The sequence below is a fragment of the Cnephaeus nilssonii genome, assembly GCF_951640355.1.
Source record: "Cnephaeus nilssonii genome assembly, chromosome: 4".
In the NCBI taxonomy this organism is placed as follows: domain Eukaryota; kingdom Metazoa; phylum Chordata; class Mammalia; order Chiroptera; family Vespertilionidae; genus Cnephaeus; species Cnephaeus nilssonii.
The window spans coordinates 59727348-59750375 of record NC_137075.1 but is presented as its reverse complement, the minus strand read 5'-3'; positions in this window follow the sequence as shown (position 1 = coordinate 59750375).

Here is a 23028-nt window from a genome sequence, read left to right as displayed (position 1 = left end):
TGAGTGGCAGAGTCCATTACCTGGAGTGCTATTTAACTAAGATACTCTTGTGGGCTCTAATCAGGTTCCTGTTCACAATCAGATACAATACATATTGTGGTCTGTGCAAGCGTGCAAAGATAAATGGCATTTAACGCCAACGTGACCCAATTATAACACGGGGAAATCTTTTTCAATTAAGGGACTAACTCACTTTTTGGTGCTGTTAGAGCCTCTCCCCCACACTCGCCCCAAAAAAGGAGGGGTTAGTTGTGAAAGAAGACGGAAGTGCACAGAATTAATTATGAGAGTTTGAGGAAAAATCTGCCAAATGTCAAATAAATGGCAGAATACAGAAGCCAGAGCTCTCTGGGGCTAAGGCAGGCAAGACACTAACACCAAAGGAAAGCAGATGGGGACTGCTCTGGGAATGTGTTGAATGAAGCCAGAAAAGCTTGAATGAATTGGCACTCCCTTCTCCGTGCCTATTAATGGAAATGTTTTCTGCCCTGCACTTTGCCATGGTGATGAGGAGGGAACAGGATAATATTCGGGATGTATGTACAGAGAGTCCTTGTTCGGGGTACATTCAACCTGATTACTAATGTCTTTTAAAAATACTCCCACGCTGTGTGACTTTCATAAGTTCCTTGGCTTCTCTGGGCTTCAATAGATAGGAGGCCCTTTATTAACCCTAACCCCTAAATCTGGAAGAAAAAAAAAACAAAAACAGCTTTTTCACTTCAGAAATTCTATGACCCTGCCAGCGTCATGTTCAAGAATCCGTACGTGGATTTGTGGAGAGTCATGTTTTTAACTTTTGTGGAAATTACACTTTAGCAAGATGGATTTTTCCGTTCTGGGCTGGCCTAGTCTGGGGTCCCCATGGTGAATGTTGGGTCAGAAGGCTCCTGGCTTTCAGACTGGTTTCCAAGCCTTCTTAAATCTATCCCAGTGGTGCTTTTTGAAAGGTTCCAAGTTGGGCCGGGGTCACACAGAACCGACTCAAGGCTCAGTGTTATCAAAATGATATCTATTCAAGGCATCTGGGTGCAGATGGGCTGAGTTCGGAGAAAGAAGTCAGCACCGAATGGGGAGGGAGCAGGCTTTTTCTGCGCCCAGGGGGAGCTGCCGGCTTCGGCTGACACTCCCATCTGGACCGTGCTGCAGGCGGCTTGATAACGCACTGTGTCTGGGCTGGGCTGCAGGCGGCTTCTGTTGAGCACGTATCTGGGCTGTACCAGAGCTGTGGTCTCAGAAGTTCCTGTAAGATATACGCTCAAGGAAAACATGGTTTTACAAGGCTCAGGCTTGCAGAATGAGTTTCCCTTTGGCATTGGTTAGATTTTTGTAAGGCTCAAGCCTTGTGTTCTCCAGTTAACCCTGTCACTTTTAAATCCTTCCTGTCTCTCACAGCCCTCCCCTCTTCTCCCTATTGTCACTGACCTGGTGGGGCCCTCATTGGCACTGGGACCACTGCAATATCCCTCCCACTGGGCTCTTCACTTCCAGCCTTTCGTGCCTTCCTTCTGTCCCGGGGGCATGAGGAAGCATCTCTCCACAAAATACACCGAACAGGTGAGGAAAATTTATTGACTCACTATTCAAGGAGAGAAAGCAGTAAGATGGTAAAGTTGGCTGAGAGGGCATCTTGAGAAACTGGCTTTGTGGAGACATTTATAAAGGAATGTTAATCAAGTTTCCAGGTTAGATAAAAAACAACAACAACAAAAAACTGGTTCGTGCCCTACAAGATGATACAAAGCCACAACACTTAGGGACAGCTCTTCTCCTGGGCAGAAACATTTGCATCTCTACAGACAAGATCTGCAGTGAGGCGCCTTCTTACTTAACTCCCAGGCTAACTCGCCCGGAAAGCCCCTTCCCCCTTCCCGCTTCCAGGGCGGATGGAAGGCTTTCCCACGCCCCTGTCCTTTCTCCTTGCATGTTCATTTTTACCGTCTCCCTCGTCTGCAGGTATCAAAAAGCAGCAATCAATAGATCTGTCATGCTAGATCAATATTCACTGGCTCCAAAATGAGTATTTCTAGCATGAGAGGATAATTTATGATCACCTACAACATGCCTTCTGTGACACAATTTTAATAGGTTTTTCATTGCTTTTTCATTTAAGAAAATGAATTTTGTGACTTTTTAACATTTAAAGTAAATTGGGTTCCTGGACCCAATTCCACCGTGGAAGGGGGGGTTCCCCATTCCCACAAACAATTCTCAAACAGCAGCAGTGTCTGAGAATTAATCTGCCATTAGATCCACAGGTTCAGGGGTCCAGTGCTACAAGACTGTTCCTCCTCTGCCCATCCCCCAAAACACACACTTCAGCAGCAAGTGCAGGCTGCCTGTTCTGACCAACTGGCTACAGATTGGAGGTCCAAAGGCCCCCAACTCAGAATGCCAATTGCAAGTCCAGGTTGAAAGGTTTGCGATGCAGGAAACAAGACACAGAGTCCAGGCCATGGAAAGGGGGGCAGGTTTTAATCTTGCGCTCCCAGGCGAAACTCACCGGTCAGAGAGTGGGCCATGGAAGTTCGCGTCAAAACGGGGACTTAGGTACTTCCTTTATACAGCTGTTTAGTGAGGGGAGGGTGGAGGGCATGAGAGGTGTGGAATTCCTGCCTCGGGCAGGGGTCTGGGAAGGCTGGCAAGGGTCTGGGAAGGCGCCAGTTATCTTTGTCACCATCTACCTTGCGAATGCTTGCATGGCTGTGGACTTCCCCACCTGCCTCGACCTAACAGGTTATTACCTGCATTTCTAACTGACTGGCTATAACCCACAGGTTCCCATAACCTCCTTGGGTTCAATTGATTTGCTGGAATGGCTCAGAGAAGCATGTTACTTACTAGGTCACTGGTTTGCTGTAAAAGGATATAATTCAGAACAGCTAGCTGGAAGAGATGCACAGGGGAAGGTATGTGGGAAGGGGCCCAAAGTCTCCATGCCTGATCCAGGTACGCCACTCTCCATGCATCTCCAGGAGTTCATGAACCCAGAAGCTCTTGTAGCCCCATCCTCTTGGATGTTACAGAAGCTTCATTATGTAGTCATGTAGTCACGATGGATGAAATCATTAGCCTTTAGTGTCTGATCCACCCTCCAGCCCCTCTCCCTTCCCTGGAGTGTCTGGGGGAGTGGGACAAAGTTCCAACCCTCTAATCTCTGGCTTGTTTCCATTGGCAACCAGCCCTCTCCTAAGGTCCTTTCAAAAGTCACCTCATTAACATCACAAAATACACCTTTTTCACTCTCAACACTTAGGAAATTCCAAGAATTCCAGGAGCTGTGAGTCAGGAATTGTGAACAAAGACCAATTATATGAATGACCAAATATATATCTAAATGACCAAATATATATCCTATCTAATAAAAGAGAAACATGCAAATTGACCTAACCTCTGCTACGCTCACAAGCCACACCCACCAGCCAATCAGGAGCAAGTATGCCAATTAACCCAACCAAGATGGCGGTTAATTTGCATATCCAGGCACAGAGCGAAGACTGAAGACAGCGTAGAAGGAAGCCAAGTGCTGCAGAAGGGAGTGAAGCTGCGGAGAAGCAAGCGGGGCGGCGGAGACAGGAGGGAAGCAAGTGGGAAGGAGGAGAATGGAGGGAAGCAGGCAGGGTGGCAGAGACCGCCACAGGAAGCCCTATTCTTGCAGGAATCGTCCTGCAACAGACCTCTAGTTTCTTATAAAACACAATATTGCAGTCTACACCTTGGTCTTCGAACACAGATTCTTTACAACAAAACAATCATAAAAGTCAAAAGGTACGGGCATGTAACTAGAATCGCAGTCCTTAACTACCCAGTTCATCATCAGATACAAAAATGTCTCCCAGGGTAAGGGTACAGTGTTAGGTCTGATCAAATAATTGAATTCATAACCCCTCCCTGGGGACCGACCTTTAGACCACCTCACAGCCCACATTCCCATACTCCAATTGCTAAGACCAGGCGTCTGATCATCCAAGGATTACAATTTCTCTATTTATTCTATTTTATAGATTTCTGAGGCAACTTTTTTTTTTAAGTTCCCATGGGCTTGGCCTGACTGAGAGTTTAAGACAAACTAAGCCTTGAGCAAATAAATTAATAGATTTTATGTCCTTCTGATGTTCAAGAATAAAGAGCTAGATGGATAGGCATTTCCTGGTCAAATAATAAATTATAAAAATACCCACCCAGTGGAGTGGAGGCTGGGTGAAGGGGGGGAAGAAGGAATGGGGGACATCTATAGTCGTGTCAACAATATAAACAAACAAATAAATACACACCCAGTTTCCCCCTCCCACAATACTGCAGGAATTCTTCCCTAGTGCCACCCTGGCGGACTATACCATCCTAAATCATTCAGGGTAATGACCATAGCATTCTCCCTTCCTCTCTACAGTATAGCCTTTCTTCAAGTCCAGTTCAAGCCCTTCTATTGCAATTTCCCCAGTCCAAAATGGCATCTATTATAGTCAATTTCTGGAGAAGAACTGATCTGAGCTTCTTTATGTACAAAATGGGAAGAACATTACTTGGTCAAGTGGTTGTAAGCATTTCTGAAATAATGCTTACTTCTGCCAAAAGGAAAAGTAAAGATCATGAGAAAGAAGTACCATATTTTTCCATGTATAAGACGCTATTTTTTTCTAAAATCATTAGGCTGAAAATCAAGGGGTGTCTTATACATGGAAGTCAGACAAAAAGGGAGCCAGGCTGGTGGGTAGCTGTCCATACCTTGTCAAACAGGCTTCCTTCAATCATGAGCCTTATAGTTACTGATGTCAGATGATGCCTTAATTGGAGGTGGAAGTGGAGAGTGCACAGATGCAACAGGAACTGGAACATTTCTGAGCCCATAAAGATGTGAAAAATTAAAAAGATAAATACTGGCAAGCAATTATCTTACTCTGCAAAATTCAAATGGAATGCAATCAGCTATGCAAAAGAGCATGAAAATAGAGCTGCAGAGAGACATTTTGGACCTCCTCCCACTGAGTTTATGATCAGACAGTGGAGAAAACAGGAAGAACAACTCCTTACGTTGCCAAAAAAGAAGAAGACCTTAAGAGGAAAACCAGCAAAATGTTTAAAATATTGATTTCTTAATTTTGGGTTGGGAACATGGGGGGGGTATCTTATACATGGGGGTGTCTTATACATGGAAAAATATGGTAAATGTTCCCATGCAAAAGTGCCATTGATACTCCCAAGTGAAGGAAGTTGGTGCTTCCTGTCATACATTAACTTCAGTCCACATTGCCTTACAAAGTGGAGATAAAGGCATTGGACTACTAAGAAGCCATTCCATGTGATCTAAGGGGCTGGTTCTAAGAGTGACTAAGTCCATTGAGGAAGAAGCCACCACTTCTGATGCAGCAATGGTGGGAGTTTCAGAGTCGTGGCCACAGGGGACCGCTGCTAAGTACAGTGCCGTGTCACAGACACTGGAGCAGACCCAGAATACCTGGGTTCAAAGCTCAGCTTCACAATTTCTTAGCAATATGACTTCATTTAAAGGGTTAATTTTTCTGTGCCTTGGTTTTCTCATCAAGAATGAGTTCCTACTTTACAGAGTTATAATAAAAAGTAAACACATGTAAAAATCCTTAGAGCAGTACAACCAGTACCTGGACAAAAATAAATGCTCTATAGATGTTATTATTAATCAAATGCTGTTTTGAGATCTAGCTCAACCCTTTTTCTTTCATTTCTGATGCCAGGAAGAAGCAGTGGATAAGCCAGGGTCCCAGAGAAATCACCATTCATTGGGTCAGTTAACAAATCATCACTCAGTGCTCTCAAAAGTTGAGAATGTGGAGGGGCTATGGAGGGGACTACTATCCTGCTAATAACATCTACTCTCCGTGTTAGCTAACTAAAACCTATTGACTGCTTTTTATGGGTTGGATGTTGCTAAATGCTCTACTAATTTAATCCCATAGCAATTCTATGAAGCAGTTGTTGTTATTACACTTTTATAAATGAGAAAACAGAGGTTTAGAGTTACTAAGGAAATTGCCCATCCCTGAAATTAAATTCTGACTTCAGTGCCCAGAAATTAAAGCACCTTGCTATACTTGTTTGAGAGGTTGACACATCGAGTGCATGTGGATAGGTTAGGAAAAAATGAAAAACATTTTTACATCCCCTTTATTCTTTTTCAAGGTAGAACCATCCACAATTCACTATTCTGGTAGAGACTGAATTAAATCATGTTGGGTTGACCAAGTCCAGTAGCCAGGCAAGCATTTAGGTGACTGGTAGAGAAATAAAAGAACACAGGGGAAGAACAGGAGGGCTGGGAGGCAGTGAGGAGAGAGGATAGGAGATGTACTTCACCTTGAGTTAGACATGACTGTGGGATATGTAGGGGTATAGTTTGAAGTACAGGTCTGGAGTCTGGGAAAGGAATGGTTTGGGGTTTTATGAGCAGAAATGGGGAGTAGAGGCCCTGACCAATGTTAACAGAGTTTGCAAAACACAACGACCAAGAATAGAATCTCTGGACCTAATACTTGAGGGGCCAGCAAAGGAAGTGAGAAAGAAGGGCCATTTGAATTTGTGTACTCCATTTTTCGCAGAGGGAAGCATGCTAATGCCGGGGGTCTTTCCCAGCATCTAGAAGGGTTCAGGAATCTGGAGAAGGTTCTGTGTGTAAATTAATAAAGAGACTAGCGATCTATACTATACTAATAAAGAACTAATATGCTAATGGTCAATACACCATAACCAGTAATAACCAGGTCATTAGCATATTAGCTGGGGCGTTGCTCCAGAGATGCCCGGAGGAGGTGGGACCATCCCGCACCAGGGAGAGCAGGGGTGAGAGCCCATAGCGCCCCCCTCACCAGTCCTTTGCCACCCACTGCTTGCACTCTGAGTGCCCCATGGCCCACCTGCCAGGGGAAGGAGCACAGCGCAGCAGGCAGGAGGCTTCCTTGCTCTCCTCTGGCACCATGACGGGGCAGCCGCATTGCTCTGGAGACGGGCAGAAGCGGGGAGGCGCCCAGAGAAGGTGGGACCAGCTCGAGGCGACTTGAGGAACTGAGGGCGGGGCTTGAAGCTGCCAGAGAAGGCCAGAGGGTTTGGGACTGGGCCAGGCATGCTGGAGCTCTGCATGGACAGATTTGGGTGTCAAGGCAGGGCGGTGGGTGGGTGGGCGGCGCCGCATGATTTCGAATTGTGCACTGGGCTTCCAGTTCTACCTAATAAAACAGTAATATGCAAATTAACCATCACTCCGCTACATGCAAAGCCACGCCCACTGGCCAATCAGAGCGAGTATGCAAATAAACCCAACCAAGATGGCTACAGCCACAGAGAGCAAGAGGGAGGCTTGGGTTTTCCAGGCAATGGATGAAGCCAAGCTTTCCGCTTGCCATTCCTGGCCTAAGCCTCCACTCAAGGCTACAAAGTTTCAATTATAGAAGGTAAACAAATCCAAACAGAAATGGCGGCAGCCATGGAGCTGGAAAGAGCAGGAGGCTAGGGTTGCCCCCCGCTTTCCGCACACCCTGGCCGGCCCAGGCCTCTGCTTAAGGCTATGAAGTTTCAATTATAGAAGATATACACAAACCCCAACAGAAACGGCTGCCGGCCAAGGAGCGAGCAGGAGGCTTGGCTCCACTACAGGCTACAAAGTTTCAATTGTAGAAGGTAAATAAATTCCAGATACCAGGGCCTCCGCTTGGGTCGCCAGGGGGCGTGGCTGGCCTGCAAACCACCACAGACCCCTCGCTCAGGCCGCCCCACACCCCAAGGGAACCCTCACCCTGATCCGGGACACCCTTCAGGGCAAACCAGCTGGCCCCCACCCATGCACCAGGCCTCTATCCTATCTAATAAAAGAGTAATATGCAGATTGGCCATCACTCAAACACACAATATGGCTGCCCCCATGTGGTCAAAGATCCTGCCCCCATGTGGACACAAGATGGCCACCACAAGATGGCCAGCAGGGGAGGGGAGTTGGGAGGCACCAGGCCTGCAAGGGAGGGCAGTTGAGAGGGACCAGGCCTGCAAGGGAGGGCAGTTGGAGGCAATCAAGCCTGCAGGGGAGGGCAGTTAGGGGTGACCAGGCCGGCAGAGGAGGGAAGTTGGGGGCAAACAGGCTGGCAGGGGAGCAGTTAGATATCAATCAGGCTGGCATTGGAGTGGTTAGGGGGTGATCAGGCTGGCAGGCAGAAGCGGTTAGGGGAAATCAGGAAGGCAGGCAGGCGAGCAGCTGGGAGTCAGCAGTCCTGGATTGTGAGAGGGATGTCCGACTGCCCGTTTAGGCCCGATCCCAGTGGGATCCCAGTTATTGCCTGCTGAAGGCAGTTTTTTCCAAAACTGACAATATATGATTTCCCCTAACCGCTTCTGCCTGCCAGCCTGATCACCCCCTAACCACTCCAATGCCAGCCTGATTGATATCTAACTGCTCCCTTGCCAGCCGGTTTGATTTTCAGGTTTGGGGAAATGCTGTTCCAGCAGCACGTAATATGTATTCAGACCTGCTGAAGCCTCAAGATTCCATCAAACTTTTGATGAAACTTCTTGCATTTATGACCTTCTGGAATTAGCCTCCAGCAGCATGCTGAATTCCTGTTGGTGTCATTCACAGAACTTGGTAGTTAGTAAGCTCTCAAAAGTATTTCTGGAGTGATTGGTTTATTAGTGTGCAGCTAATTTGACATTTAAGAAAACCCAAACTTTATTATTTTTGTTTCTGAATAATACACATTGATATATCTAGTAAGAGACTTATTTAATAAATAGTTGTAGCATAATTGGCTATCCACTTGGAAGAAATAAAGTTAGATCTATACCTCATGCCATATAGAAAATAAATTTCATATCAATTAAAATTTGGCTTTTAAACATTTTTAGTTGATTGACTTTAGAGAGATAGACATCATCGATTTGTTGTTCCTCACACTTATGCATTCATTGGTTGATTCTTGTATATGCCCTGACCTGGGACTAAACCTGCAACCTTGGCATTATCAGGACAAGGCTCTAACCAACTGAGCTATCCAGCAAGGGCTAAAATTTGAAAATATTAGGAAACTATATTTCCAGTGACACAAACATCACCAAATTTCTAAATAAAGACCTAAAACACTTCTAATATTAAACATTGAAATAAATATGAGCCATACATTTAAGAAAGATTAATAAAAACAAGTAAGATAAATCTTACCAGACCTGCTTATTTTAGTTCGGGGCTGTAGTGGGCCAGAGCCTATCCTGGCAGCTCAGGGTACAAGGTGGGAACCCAAGGTGGGACACCCTTCCATCACAGGGACACACACACACACACACACACACACACACACACACACACACACACACACAGACTGGGACAATTTGGGATGTAGGAGGGAACCCAGGCAGACATAGGGAGAATGTGCAAACTCCACCCAGACAATGGCCCTGACCAGGAATCTATTTTTCCCCCCTCATCTGTTGAACAAAGGGACCAAAAAGAGGACCTGCTATAACAAGAATTTCATTCCCTTTTTAGGCTGACTACCATTTCATTGTACGTATATGCAACACTTTGTTTATTTATTCATCTATTGATGGATATTTGGACTATTTCCACTTTTTGGCTATCGTGAATAATCCTATCTAATAAAAAAGTAATATGCAAATTGACCATCACTCCAACACATAAGCTGGCTGCCCCCATGTGGACACAAGATGGTCACCACAAGATGGCCAGCAGGGGAGGGCAGTTGTGGGCAATGAATCAGAGGATTAATTACTTCATTTGATTCTCACAATAAATACAACTGTTTACCTAGGATATCTACACTTCTTGATTTGATGAAATACATGCCCTGTGATATATATTTCCATCCCACCAGCTCAGTACACCTGCCTCTCAGAAGCATTTAAAGATTCATCCTTTCCCAATGTGCTAAAATTGATTATTCCCACAACTAAGACTCCTCTGTCTCAACAACTCTTGTGCAGCGAACACTTACACAAAATACTATGGCAACACATTTATTCCTCTTTCTCCTGGTTAATGGATGATAAAAGCAGTCAGTACAGAAACTCTAGCAAATTGACAACTGTTAGCAAGTCATGCCTCAGCATTCCTGTCCTGTGATGATTCAGGGCGAAAGTGGCACTTCATTGCAGTTTCCTGCAATAATTTCCACTGAAACATGAAGCTGTCCTGCCACCATCCCTATGCTCACCTGTCATAACATAATGGGCAGGTCTCAAAAGGAAGCTCAACAGGTTCCAGCAGGACACAGTGACCTGATGGTTTTAACCTCGGAGCCACACTACATGGGCCAGTTATTCAGAGAGAAGGATAAATGCTATTTCCAACACCTAGTCCAGGGCAGGAGGAGAGAAATAGATAAAACTGATCAAAAATACTTGCACCTAAGAAGTTCCAGTAGGAGATTCAAATCATAAAACCAGCTTATGATAAGTCAGAAGGAAATAGATGCTCAATGGAAGTCCAAGCAATGTGCTGTGGAAAGGTACATTGAGGGGAGAGGACCATTGGGTTTATTGGTTTGTTTGTGTTTAAGGATAAGGAATCTTGGGTTAAACTGTGATAGACCAAGGGGTGTGAAAGGAATGGAAGATACAATAGAAAAGGCATGATTATTCGTGAAAAGGATGGTAGCGAGGTCTTGGCAAAAGGAGAGATGACATCCTCCTTTGAGACATGGAGGTATGAGCTGAAGAGAATGCAGGCAGATGTGGTGACATCTTACTGAGGGACAGGTGCCACAACCTTTTGCAGCGAGGATTCAGGATCTGGAGAAGGGGATGTGCACAAACGGATATACTAGACAAGAAATATAACTTTAGAAGGCATGGGGGAACCAGGCGGAGACCAACTTTCTAGTGGAGTGGCTCCCTGAATGTCTGGACCCATAGCTTTTTATTTACTAGAATATACATTTTCCCTTTAGCAAAGCAAACACACATATCAAAGGTAAGGTTTGGTATAACAGAAAAAGGTGATCAGGTTAGGGCAGTGGTTGGCAAACTGCAGCTTGTGAGCCACATGCGGCTCTCGAGCTGCAGTTTGCCTCTCTGTTGACTAATGAGTTTGCCGACTACTGCTGTAAGGCATTACCCTTACCCCGAAGTTTTGACTTCAGGTTAAAGACATTAGTACATTATTAAAATGTTTTTTAAGTGTTTTTCCCTAAGGCAGTGGTCAGCAAACTCATTAGTCAACAGAGCGGCAAACCGTGGCTCGCAAGCCACATGTGGCTCACGAGCCACAGTTTGCTGACCACTGGGTTAGGGGATTGCCTTGAGCCACCATTGTATTGACAGAACAATCTGTGCATAGCTTTTAGCCCTTGCTAAAGCCCAAGGTCCATCAGCCTTTTGTGTTCCCTGCTGCACTTTCATGATAGTGTAGACAACGGGTAGCTTCCAGCAGACAGGAAAGTTGATGCCACAGTCTTCTCAGAGCAATAGAAGAATAGGTGGTGCAGAGAAGAATGAGTTTGTAAGAATGAGGGTGCAAATGAAAATAATTCCACACAGCTGAAAAGAATAAAATAGTAAGTGAGGGTAAATTAAAAAAACACACCATCAAATAGCATTTAGGGTTCAGCCAAAGACTGATTATACAACTTCGTAAAAAAGTCAAGCAACCTGGTTCAATGTTTTTGTTTGCCAGCACTATTTACACAGTGTGTGGGCACATGTACAGGAAATTTAGAGCTAGGTTAACTTGAGATGGGAAATAGACTAAGCTCCTGAAAAGAAAATCAAGGGTGAGAAGAAGGGAGGAAATTTATGAGAGCAGAGAAATGGTTGAACACGAGGTCCACACTGGATAGAGAAATAATGAAGCCAGTGTGGACCAAGGCATTGAGAGAATAAGGAAGAGTTGAGGAACCAGAAATTGAAATGCTGTTGCAGAGCAGGTGTACAAGGAAAGAGGATAGGAAAAAAAAGGTAAAAAGTCACTGTCAGAGAAAAGAACTTCAGCGTTTGTAATTTCAGTTCTGCAACAGGACCTGTCCAAGTGGGTTGCTGAAGTGGAGAGGAGGAAGACACAGTGAGGTCAGATGCTGGAGAAGCCACTCATCTGGACACTGGAGACAACCCAGATGACCACCAGGGACAGAGTGCTAGGCAAGCCTCAGATTCAGGGGCCAAGATGCTTAAGGCATCTGGAGGTATACACAGCAGGCAGTGTGGCTGGCTGGTGAAGGCTTATGAGGGGGCAATCCAATCACTGTCTGCAAGCAGAAATGGAGAGTAGAGAGGTGGTACATTCTCCTGGCACCAGCATGCAGGAACTGTGAGGCTGTGGGGAGGGATGTTAAAAAAAAAAAAAAAAGGCTAAGCCCACAAGAAAGAGTGAGGACAAATGATAACAGCAAGGACTTCCCAGTGCAAGGGGTGGAAGAGTCAGGTTGGGTGAGGGAGTCAGGCCGCTCAAGCAAAGGCGCTCCCCTCTTAGCCTTGAATACCTCTGAGCCTCATAGCACACCCCTCTCCTACCAGCCTTCAGCTGGCTTCCTGAAACTTCAACCTGAGATTTCCTCTTGAAGTTTTCCTTAAGTTACGGGATTTCAGTGGTGGCATTGTTCTCTTTGCCCAAATGCTCACTTTCTGGGTTAAAATAACAGGTTTGAACTCTACAGATCTTTCAAGTAATAACAGGTGTCCAATAAGGAATAGTCTCCCCGAGATAATAATTGGGCATACCTGGACAATTGCTACATGACAAGTGGCCCCTTGGCTGGGCAGAGGTTCTTGGTAAATTAACTACCAACAGGGAAATGTTGGTGAGGAGAAATTTTCATAAGGGAAGAATCTAAGAACCAGCTGCTCTCAAGCAACTCATTCATTTTTCTTCCTTACTAGAGGCCCAGTGCACGAAATTCATGCACGAGGTGTGGGGGGGTTGTGGTGGGGGGGTCCCTCAGCCTGACCTGCACCCTCTCCAATCTGGGAGCCCTCAGGGGATGTCCTGCTGATGGCTAAGGCCCACTCCCCATGGTTCTCTGCTCTCTGTGGACCTGCCTGCCTGTCTGCTCTCTGGCTCGCCACCATGGCCAGGGGCAAGCAGGGCCCTGCTGTCTGCTCGCGGCGGGGACCCTGTTGTCTGCTCTCTGCAGGGGCCTGCTTGCCCCTCACCATGTCAAGGGCTAAAAGGATGACTCCGGCAGGGCTGAGGGGACTTGGCGCCGCCATCTTGTGGCTGGCTATGGGCGCCGCCATCTTTGTGGCGGAGTGATAATCAATTTGCATATTCTGTCTTTATTAGATAGGATTACTCCCCCTCACCCACCCCTATCCTAACAGGCTGTAAGGAGGCCATGTTGAGTAGTGTTTATAAGCAGTTTGAATATCCAATGCAACTCTGCACTGGTCCCAGCTCCATCATTCCCCAGCTCCCCAGCAAATCACATCATTTCTGTAAGCTCCAGCACCTGCACCTCTAAAACAGGATGATAATTCCATTTACTTCATATAGGGTTTTGTAGCTATTAAGTGAAATGTGGTTTCAGAGCCTGGCATATGGTAAGTGTTTAGTAAATATTAGGTATTATTCCAGATACTAACCATATTAGCATCAGTACTGTTAATATTAAAATATTCTACACACATAAACATATTATACATATACTAGAAGCCCAGCGCACGATATCACGCGAGACCCAGACCCGCGGCAACAGTGGGACCCAAACTGACTCCCACCGCACCAGGTGGGAGGCGAGACCCAGACTGACTCCTGCCGCGCTGGGTGGGATGCGGGACCCAGAGCCAAGTCCCCGCCCACCCATGCACGCAGCTCCGCCCACCTGCATGCGCCTCACCGCACACACAGCCTCCTGGTGACCAGTCTTTGGTCGTCCCGTGTTATGGTGTCACGGCCACAGGCCTTTTATTAGTATAAATGTGTATATATCACATAGCAGGTCCTCAGGGAATGTTTATTGAATGAATGGATGAATGAATGAATGCATGCACATGCCCTTCTCCAGGGATGCACTAATCTAGTCATGGACATTAGAGATACTGAGAAATTTGGTTTCCTCTTTCTTGCATATGAAAATTGAAAGATAGTTTCCCTACAAACACATTTCTACATTGGACGGAGTCAACTTAGTCACCCCTATTTTGTCCTTATGACTAAGGTTTATAAAGTCTACCACAATTGCCTGCTGCCTGGTTTTCATTACCTGTGCACCAACCACCATTCAGTTCACCCTCCTTCCTGCCCACGCACCAGGCCTCCTTTCTGAGAGGCAGTGGCCTCAGATATTTCTCTCCTCAGGATTTACTCTTCAGCTTCCCCTCTAGCTTCTGGCCATCCTCTCTTCTTCCTTTCTTCACTAAACTTCTCCAGCATGTTTTCTTCATCCACTGTCTCCATTTCTCCACCTTCTATTCCTTCTTAAGACTTTCTGAAATCTGGTGCCTAAGTCCACCAATTTATTGACACTGTTCCTTTTAAGAGTTACCCTGATTAATCCATTTTTTTCCTGGGACTAGACTGAAAACTGCATTGCCCTCCTACTTCATTCCTCCTGGTACCACTTATTGTTGGACTACAGGCATTGTCAATGTGTATATCATACTCTTCCTATTTCTGGAGCTAGCTGGCCAGTCTGTGCTAATATACAAAGAAAGAAGCTAAAAAACCCCCAGTGGGGGGTGTGCAGGAGGCAGCTGATCGATGTTTCTCTCTCATCGATGTTTCTGACTCTCTATCCCTCTCTCTTCCTCTCTGTAAAAAATCAATAAAATATATATTTTTTTAAAAAAAGAAGAAGCCATTAATTTGGGTGAAGTCTAATTTATCCATTTTTTTAATGGATTGCATGTTTAGGACAATATCTAAGAAATTGTTCCCTAATTGTAGGTCACAAAACATTTCTTCTATGTTTTATTTTAGAAGATTTAGTTTTAGGTTTTTACATTTAGAGCCATTTTTAACACATAGTTCAAGGTATAAAGTTTTTTGTGTTTGCATATACATATTCAATCATTCTAGTGCCGTTTGTTGAAAAATAAGCTTTTCTCCACTGAATTGCCTTTGTTTTGTGAAAAACCAACTAACCATGTGTGGGTCTATTCTGTCTCATTTATTGATCTGCCTATTTTTATGAAAATATCACACTATTCTTATTAGAGCTTTACAATAAGTTCTTGAAATCAGGTAGGTAACGTTGTTATCCTCATGTTGTTATTCTTTTTAACAGTAGTTTCAGTTATTCTAGGTCCTTTGCATTTCTATACTAATTTTAGAAGCAACTTGTCAATCTGCAAATAAAGTTTTACTTCTCTTTCTATTTAGATTCTCTTTCTCATATTTTAGCTGCACTGGCAAAAGTTTCCAGTACAATGTTGAATAAAACTGTTAATAATAGTTAATTTTGGGAGGAAAGCATTTAATCTTCTACCACTGAATATAATGTTAGCTATAGGGTTTGTTGTGTTTTTTGTTGTTGTTGTTTTGTTTTTGTAGATCTTCTTTATCAGATTGAGGATTCCTAGTATGCTGAGTTTTTCTTTTTTATTTATTTTTTTTTACTTTATTTTATTTTATTTATTTATTTAATTTTTTATTGAGGTATTATATGTGTACATATCTTACCATTACCCCCCCACCCCACACCCACACTTGCCCTCACCCCCCAGAGTTTTGCGTCCATTGTTTATGCTTATATGCATGCATACAAGTCCTTCGTTTGATTTCTTATCTCCCCCCCCTCTCCCTAACTTTCCCCCTGTAATTTGAAAGTCTGTTTGTTGCTTTACTGTCTCTGTATCTATCTTTTGGTTCATCAGTTTATAATGTTCTTTATTATCCATAAATGAGTGAGATCATGTGGTATTTTTCTTTCATTGATTGGCTTATTTCACTTAGTATAATATTCTCCAATTCCATCCAGGTTGCTGCAAATGATGAGAATTCCTTCTTTTTTATGGCAGCATAGTATTCCATTGTGTAGATGTACCACAGTTTTCTGATCCAGTCATCTGCTGACGGGCACCTAGGCTGTTTCCAAATCTTAGCTATTGTAAATTGTGCTGCTATGAACATAGGGGTGCATATATCCTTTCTGATTGGTGTTTCTAGTTTCTTCGGATATATTCCCAGGAGTGGGATTACTGGGTCAAATGGGAGTTCCATTTTCAGTTTTTTGAGGAATGAGTTTTTCTTTTTTAAAAGCAGAAATGGGTTTTGGATTTTGCCATTTTCTGCATCTATGGAGATGATAATGCCTCTTTTAGTCTTTAATATGGTAAAATACGTTGATATTCAAATATTAAACCAACCTTGAATTCCTAGATAAATCTCACTTGGTCACAATGTATTATCCTTATACACTATTGGATTTGTTTTGCTAACATTTCATTATGAATTTTTGCATCTATATTCATATGAAGCATTGCTGTGTATTTTTTTCTTGTACAGTCTTTGTCTTGTCTTGGTATCACAGAGACCCTACACTTATAGAAATGGCAAATATTGTCTTCTTTTATTTCCCCTCTTAAATGCTTGATTGAATTCACCAGTGAAGCCACCTGCTCTTGCAGATAGCTTTTGTGGGAGGGGAGGTTTTTAATCACTAATTCATTTTCTTTAATAGTTATCTATTTCTTCTTGGGTCAGCATTAGTAGTTTGTGTCTTTCAGACATTTGCTCATTTAGTCTAAGTTGGCATAAAGTTGTTTATAATATTATTTTATTCTCCTTTTACTATCTATAGATTTTATACTGATGCCACATTTTTTATTCCTGATATTAATAATTTGTCTTTTTTCTGAGAGGATTATCAATTTTATCCTATCAAAGAACAAGCTTTTGATTTTTATTAATTTTCTTTATTTTTCAGTTTTCTATTCACTGCCTTTTGTTCTCTTTATTGTTTCTACCTTATGCATACTTTGGATTTTATATTTTCTTCTCTTTAGTTTATTAAAGTAGAAGCTAAAGTAATTGACATGAGACATTTTTTCTTTTTTTTTAATGAACTTATTGGGATGACGTTGGTTAATAAAATTATATAGGTTTCAGGGGTACAATTCTCTAATACATCATCTGTATATTGTATTGTGTGTTCACCACCCCAAGTCAACTTTCTTCTTTTCTAATATAATGTTTAGTGCTACAAATTTCCTCTAATATAACTTTAGTTACATTTTCATTTACTTCAAAAGTTTCTCATTTTACTTTTTATTTCCTCTTTGGTGCAAGGATTATTTAGAAGTGAGTTTCTAAAGTATTTGCAGATTTTCCAGTTATCTACTATTGGCTCCCAATTTAATTTCATGGTGGTTAGAAAACATACTTTATTATTTAATTTTTAATCAATTTATTGAGAACAAATTCAGATTATGGTCTACATTGGTAAATGTTCCATGTGCACTTAAAAAGAATGTGTATTATGCTGTTGTTAGACAAAGTATCCTATAATCCTCAGATCAAGTTGGTTGATATTTTTGTGGGAGGTAAGAAAGAACTGTTGGGCCCCAGACCATTTCTTAAATGCTTCAACCATTACTTAATTAGTTCATTGGCTAGAACTGGTCACATGGCCCTAACTAGCAGCATGGGCTAGGAAATGTGGGGGGTGGGGGTGAGGACACAAGGATACAATAGTGCCTAGCATGTTTTTTAGAATGGAGGCAGAAAGGACCTCTCTGAATAGCATCCCCAGGATATGAGATCTGGAATCATAATGTAAATGCATCATCTCATGAGACTTTCAGAGTGAAAGTGAACCTTGGTTTGCTATAAAAAATGACACGTGGGAGTAATATGTAAGCTCTTTCTGCTTTTAGGTCCTGCTCTACTCATTTGTAGATATATGATAATTAGTCCAAATTAGGTAAAAATAGTTTGCTATTTCATTTCTTTGATTGGAGGTGTGCTTTTTAGTCTCATCTGCCCTGGGAAATTATAGGTATTAATCATCAAGTGTATTTTAGAGGCAGGAAGAGTAAGACAAGAGCAGAGATCATGTCAGGCCAGTGTGGCTCGGTGTTGAGTGTTGTCCCACACACCAAGAAGTCACTGGTTCAATTCCTGGTCAGGACACATGCCCGGATTTCTGGCTCGATCCCCAATACAGGTGTGCAGGAGGCAGCCAATCGATGTTTTTCTCTCACATGATGCTTCTATCCTTTCTCACTCTCCCTTCCTCTGAAAATAAATAAAAACATTTTTTTAAAAGAAACCACCTCTTTAAAAAAGAGAGAGAGAGAGAGCAGAGATCATTAACTTTTATTGCTTTACACTTTACAAATTCTTATCTAATCATTTGAGAGCCCTTTATATTCCTTTCTGTTAAGTCTTCCAACATATTGGCATCTGTTCAATTTGTAACAGTAGTCAGTGACCTTAGTGCCTGTTGTAGACTGAGATCTAGACTCCTATGACTCCTGTGATGACACCTGGGGGTAATAGCTAAGCTCTTCTGCTTTTAGGTCCTGCTCTACTCATTTGTAGATATGGTACTTAGTCCAAATTGAGTAAAAATACACAGAAGTTCAGCATCACAATCAAGAAAAATGGCAACTGCTGGGGACCTGCTGAGTATTAAGTTCTGCTCCTGTGGTCTCCCTTCAGCCATCCCCAAAGGGCATTCTAGGCCTCAGTACAGAGCCAAGGATGGAGGTTAGAACACAAGGCCACTCTGCAGACCTCAGCCCTAGCACTCAATCCCTGAAAACCCATTTCATGTGGAACAATTGACATTTACCAAGGTTTCCCATTCCTCTTGTTTTAAAACACACACACACCAAATGTTCTGTGACCAAGTGAGGAACAAATTTTTTCAGCTCCCAGCCCCTCTCCGCTGGAATTCAGATCTCTATATTTCTCTGTCCTCAGATGTCTCATGCAGTTGGACTTAAAATGTCTAAAGTTAGGCTCTTGACATCCCTTCGATTAACCAGCCCTCCTCCCAACCAAATCAGCCTCTCTTCCAAGTCTCTCTTCAGTAAATGGCTTTTATGAGAAACCCAGGAGTCATCATTGGCACCAACTTAGATATTCCCGAAAGCAGAAGTATTTTGTAAAAATTAAATTGAATAATCTAGACAAATTGCTTGACATAAAAGTAGGTGCCCAATATGTAATATTATTATCTTATTAGGATCTACATCAAAGGCTGTTAGGCAAAGGGTGTCACTGCTGTCCCTACATCTGTTGCCACATTTGTGGGACCTCTCATGGTAAAATTTTAATTTTAATTTGGGTTCTTTAATTCTTTCTTAAATTTCTTCAACGGGATTACATCATAAAGCAGTTTTTCTTTTTAACTTCTTATTTTGACAATTTTATGCTTACAGAAAATTTGCAAAATTAGTACAAAGAATTCCCTTATATCCTTCACTGAGATTCCCCAAATATATTTTGTTTGCTTTCTGAACCATTTGAAAGTCGATTACAGACATAGTCCTCTTTACCACTAAACATTTCAATTTATATTTACTAAATATAGAACATTTTATTAAATTGCCATGGTACAATTACTAAAATCTGAAGATTGACATTGATACAATGCTAGTGTGGTGTGTGTGTTTTTTTGTTTTGTTTTTGTTTTTGCACAGAATTTTTTATACAGAGAAAGAGGCAAAGTGTTGAGGCCAGCCTCCCTCCCCATAAATCCTAATCTTGTTCTGACAAAAGTTAGTGGCTAGCCCGGCAGGTTTGGCTCAGTGGTTGAGCATTGACCTATGAACCAGAGGTCACGATTTGATTCCTGGTCCGGGTACATGCCAGGGTTACAGGTTCAAACCCCTGTAGTGGGCATGCAGGACACAGCTGATCAATGATTCTTTCTCGTCATTGATGTTTCTATCTCTCTTCCTCTTCCTTTCTGAAATCAACTAAAATATATATTTTAAAAAAGACAAAAGTTGGTGCCTACGCAGAATATTACATTGTCAACAGGCAACACAGAGAGGCTACTGTGTCATGGTGTGAGGACACAAGCCCCAGGGGTAGACAGGGTAACACATAACCCTGGCTGTGGCCCAGTCCAGCCCCTCCCAGAGTGGGGTCTGATGTGGCTGGAGGTCCAGTATGGAGATGGGCTCAGCGAGGAGAAAGGGCTTGGTCTGTGTGCAGGTAAAATGCCCCCCCCACTACCAACAACCAATCCGAAAAGAGGACAAGTCAAGATTCAAATGTTTATGATCTAATCTATAGATCTTATTTACATTTTGCCAGTTGTCCTAATTAAGTCCTTACAAAAGAAAATTCTAGATCATGCACTGCATTTAGCTGTCACAGCTCTTTCATCCCCTTCAATCTTAAACATGTCCTCAGTCTCTGCATTTAATGACATTGATTATGTTGGGAGAGGTTGGTGGTATTTTGTAGAATGTCCCTTACCTTGGATTATGTCTGAAGTCTCCTCATCATTGATGCACATCAGGTGTTGTATCAGGAGCACAAAAGTGAGGGTGTGCTCTGCTCGGTAATGATACTGTTTTAAAATGAAAATCTGTTGGATACACAAAAGATTACCCAGCAATGCAAACAGTAGAAATTGCCTATTCTTCTCCGACTGGAGGAGTTGGAAAGACTACTCAGGGATTTTGAAGGGCTTGTCACTCAGTTCAAAGGATCTGGGAGACTTCCAAGAGAATCCATTTAATTTCTAGCATTATATAACTCAGCTAGGGATAAAAACCAGATATATGAGTTAAATCAAATAGAAAATGCTTTTCTATGTTCCTTAGAATTATACTTTCAATTCATAACGGTGTTAAAAAGATAGAGATTGCAAGCACATGTCCTGGGGTGGGGAGATGTGATAGCCTAGGCTGTGAATGGCTGAACATGAATTAGAAGCATCTTTAGGCTCTGACTATTTCAAAACCTTAGACTTGTAATTATGCAAATAAGTGTATGCTACTATTTAGAATAGGTACATTTAAGGTGCAAGCACTAGGCCCATGCAAGCATATTAGTGTACATATGCACATTTGTGCACACATACATCTAATCAGTAAAAAAATATTACTATACAATGGCAGGTGACTTTTGAGTGATTTTATTTGATTTTTTAAAACATGTTTTTATTGATTTCAGAGAGAGGAAGGAAGAGGGAGAGAGAGATAGAAACATCAATTACCTGCTGTGCCTCCTGAATGCCTCCTACTGGGGATGGAGGCCACAAACCAGAAATATGCCTTGACCAGAAATCAAACTATGACCTCCTGGTTCATGATTCAATGCTGAACCACTGAGCCACACCAGTCGGGCTTTGTAGGAAGCGGTTATAGGGTTAAGCCTCGGACTGACCTGTGGCAGGGTCACAAACAAGTTCGTTTGGAGGGCAGACCCCTCCCAGCATAATTAAGCCTGATCCTGTAACTGATCCCTAGATCCTTCCTGAGTAGCTAGTGGGCTGTGGGAGGGGCAGCAAGTGCTGCCAAAACAAGTGAAACTTACAAGAACATTGTTAATTGCCTTGTTTGTCCCTGATTATAAATAAAGCCTCAGCTTTACAGTCTGGATCTGTTCTGTGGCCTCAGCGAGGCACAGAAAGATCCACCCAGCTCCCAGCTTCATGAATCTATTTCTGCGTCTTGTTTTCTTTATTTCTAATATTTCTCAATCCCTGGCTGCCTCCATTTAGAACAGGTTCGTTCATCTCTCTTTCTGTGCAGGACGCGGAAAAGGGAGATCCCCGCCATGTCTGCCCCGCCCCCCCACCCCCGCATCAGGCCCCCGCAGGGCTTGAGTGATTTTTATACTTTTAACAAACAGTAAAAATGTTAAATAAGGTTGGCACTTGTTAATAAGTTCAGACAATTGAAAGAGTCCTTAGAGAGCAAAAAATAAATTAAAATTAAGTGGAAGAAAAAAATCCTATGCGTGTTTTTATTGAATCAGGGTAAGTTACCTCCCAAAGATATTCATTTGATTTGAAATGTTGCCAATACTTAAAGCAATGATTTATTTTCCAACTTCTTGAAATTGTCAAGTTTGAGGTTTATTACAACATCTGGAGTTAATTTTCCATCAGTGATACCAGTAGCATGACAATAATCAGCTTTTTATTATTATGAGAGTCATTATCAACTCAGTAGCAATATAATATTGATTTAAGTTGGCACAGTCTCATTTATCTAGAATAAAATTAGAGGTCACATTCCCTCCCCCCACTCCATTTTCAATCTTAAACATATTATTTCTTCCTTTTTTCAAGCTACAACAAATGGGAAGGTGATATAGGAACTTTTCTATACGTTTTTAAAAATCCAGTTATGTTATTAGGTCAAAATTCATTTACCCAATTTCCTACACCATTTCCAGATACTACAGCTTTTATAATGATGTTAATCACCAAGATTATGGCACATAATCAAGCTCAAAGAAAGATAAGTTATATGACATGTAATTTTAGTGTAATTTGATTCCATAGTTATGAGTTTATTGCTTAAAAATTAATTATCCATTTGATGGTTGCCAAATGGAAGGGGGGTGCAGGGAAGGTGAAAGTGAAGGGATTAAAAGGTACAAATTGGTAGTTACAGAATAGTCAAGGGGATGTAAAGTACAGCATAAGGAATATAGTCAATAATATTCTAATAACTATGTATGATGTCAGATGGGTATTGGATTTATCAGGAGGATCGCTTAGTAAGTTATATAATGTCTAATCACTGGGTTGTACACCTGAAACTAATATAATATTGTACATCAACTATAATTGAAAAAATAAATAATCCATGTGTAGTAAATATAGAAAATTTTCATTAAATAGAACATCTGGTTTTCTAATCTTTTTGTATAAAGAGATTACAGTATTAATGTTATACACCAAGTAGAAATTAATAGGATAACTTCCAATAGTGCTTGCCAATTTCCCTCATATAAATACTCCTATCATACCCCATTTAAACTTATCAATAGTTTAACAATCAGCTCACAAATTTTCTTTACACAAAATGTAATAGGTTCTTATAAGTGGTGTGAGCAGGCTCCAGAACACCACCAATTCTGAAGAAAATGTCTGCATTGAAGTACAGAGAGAGACAGAAGATGAAAAATGCAGATGAGAGATAAGAGAA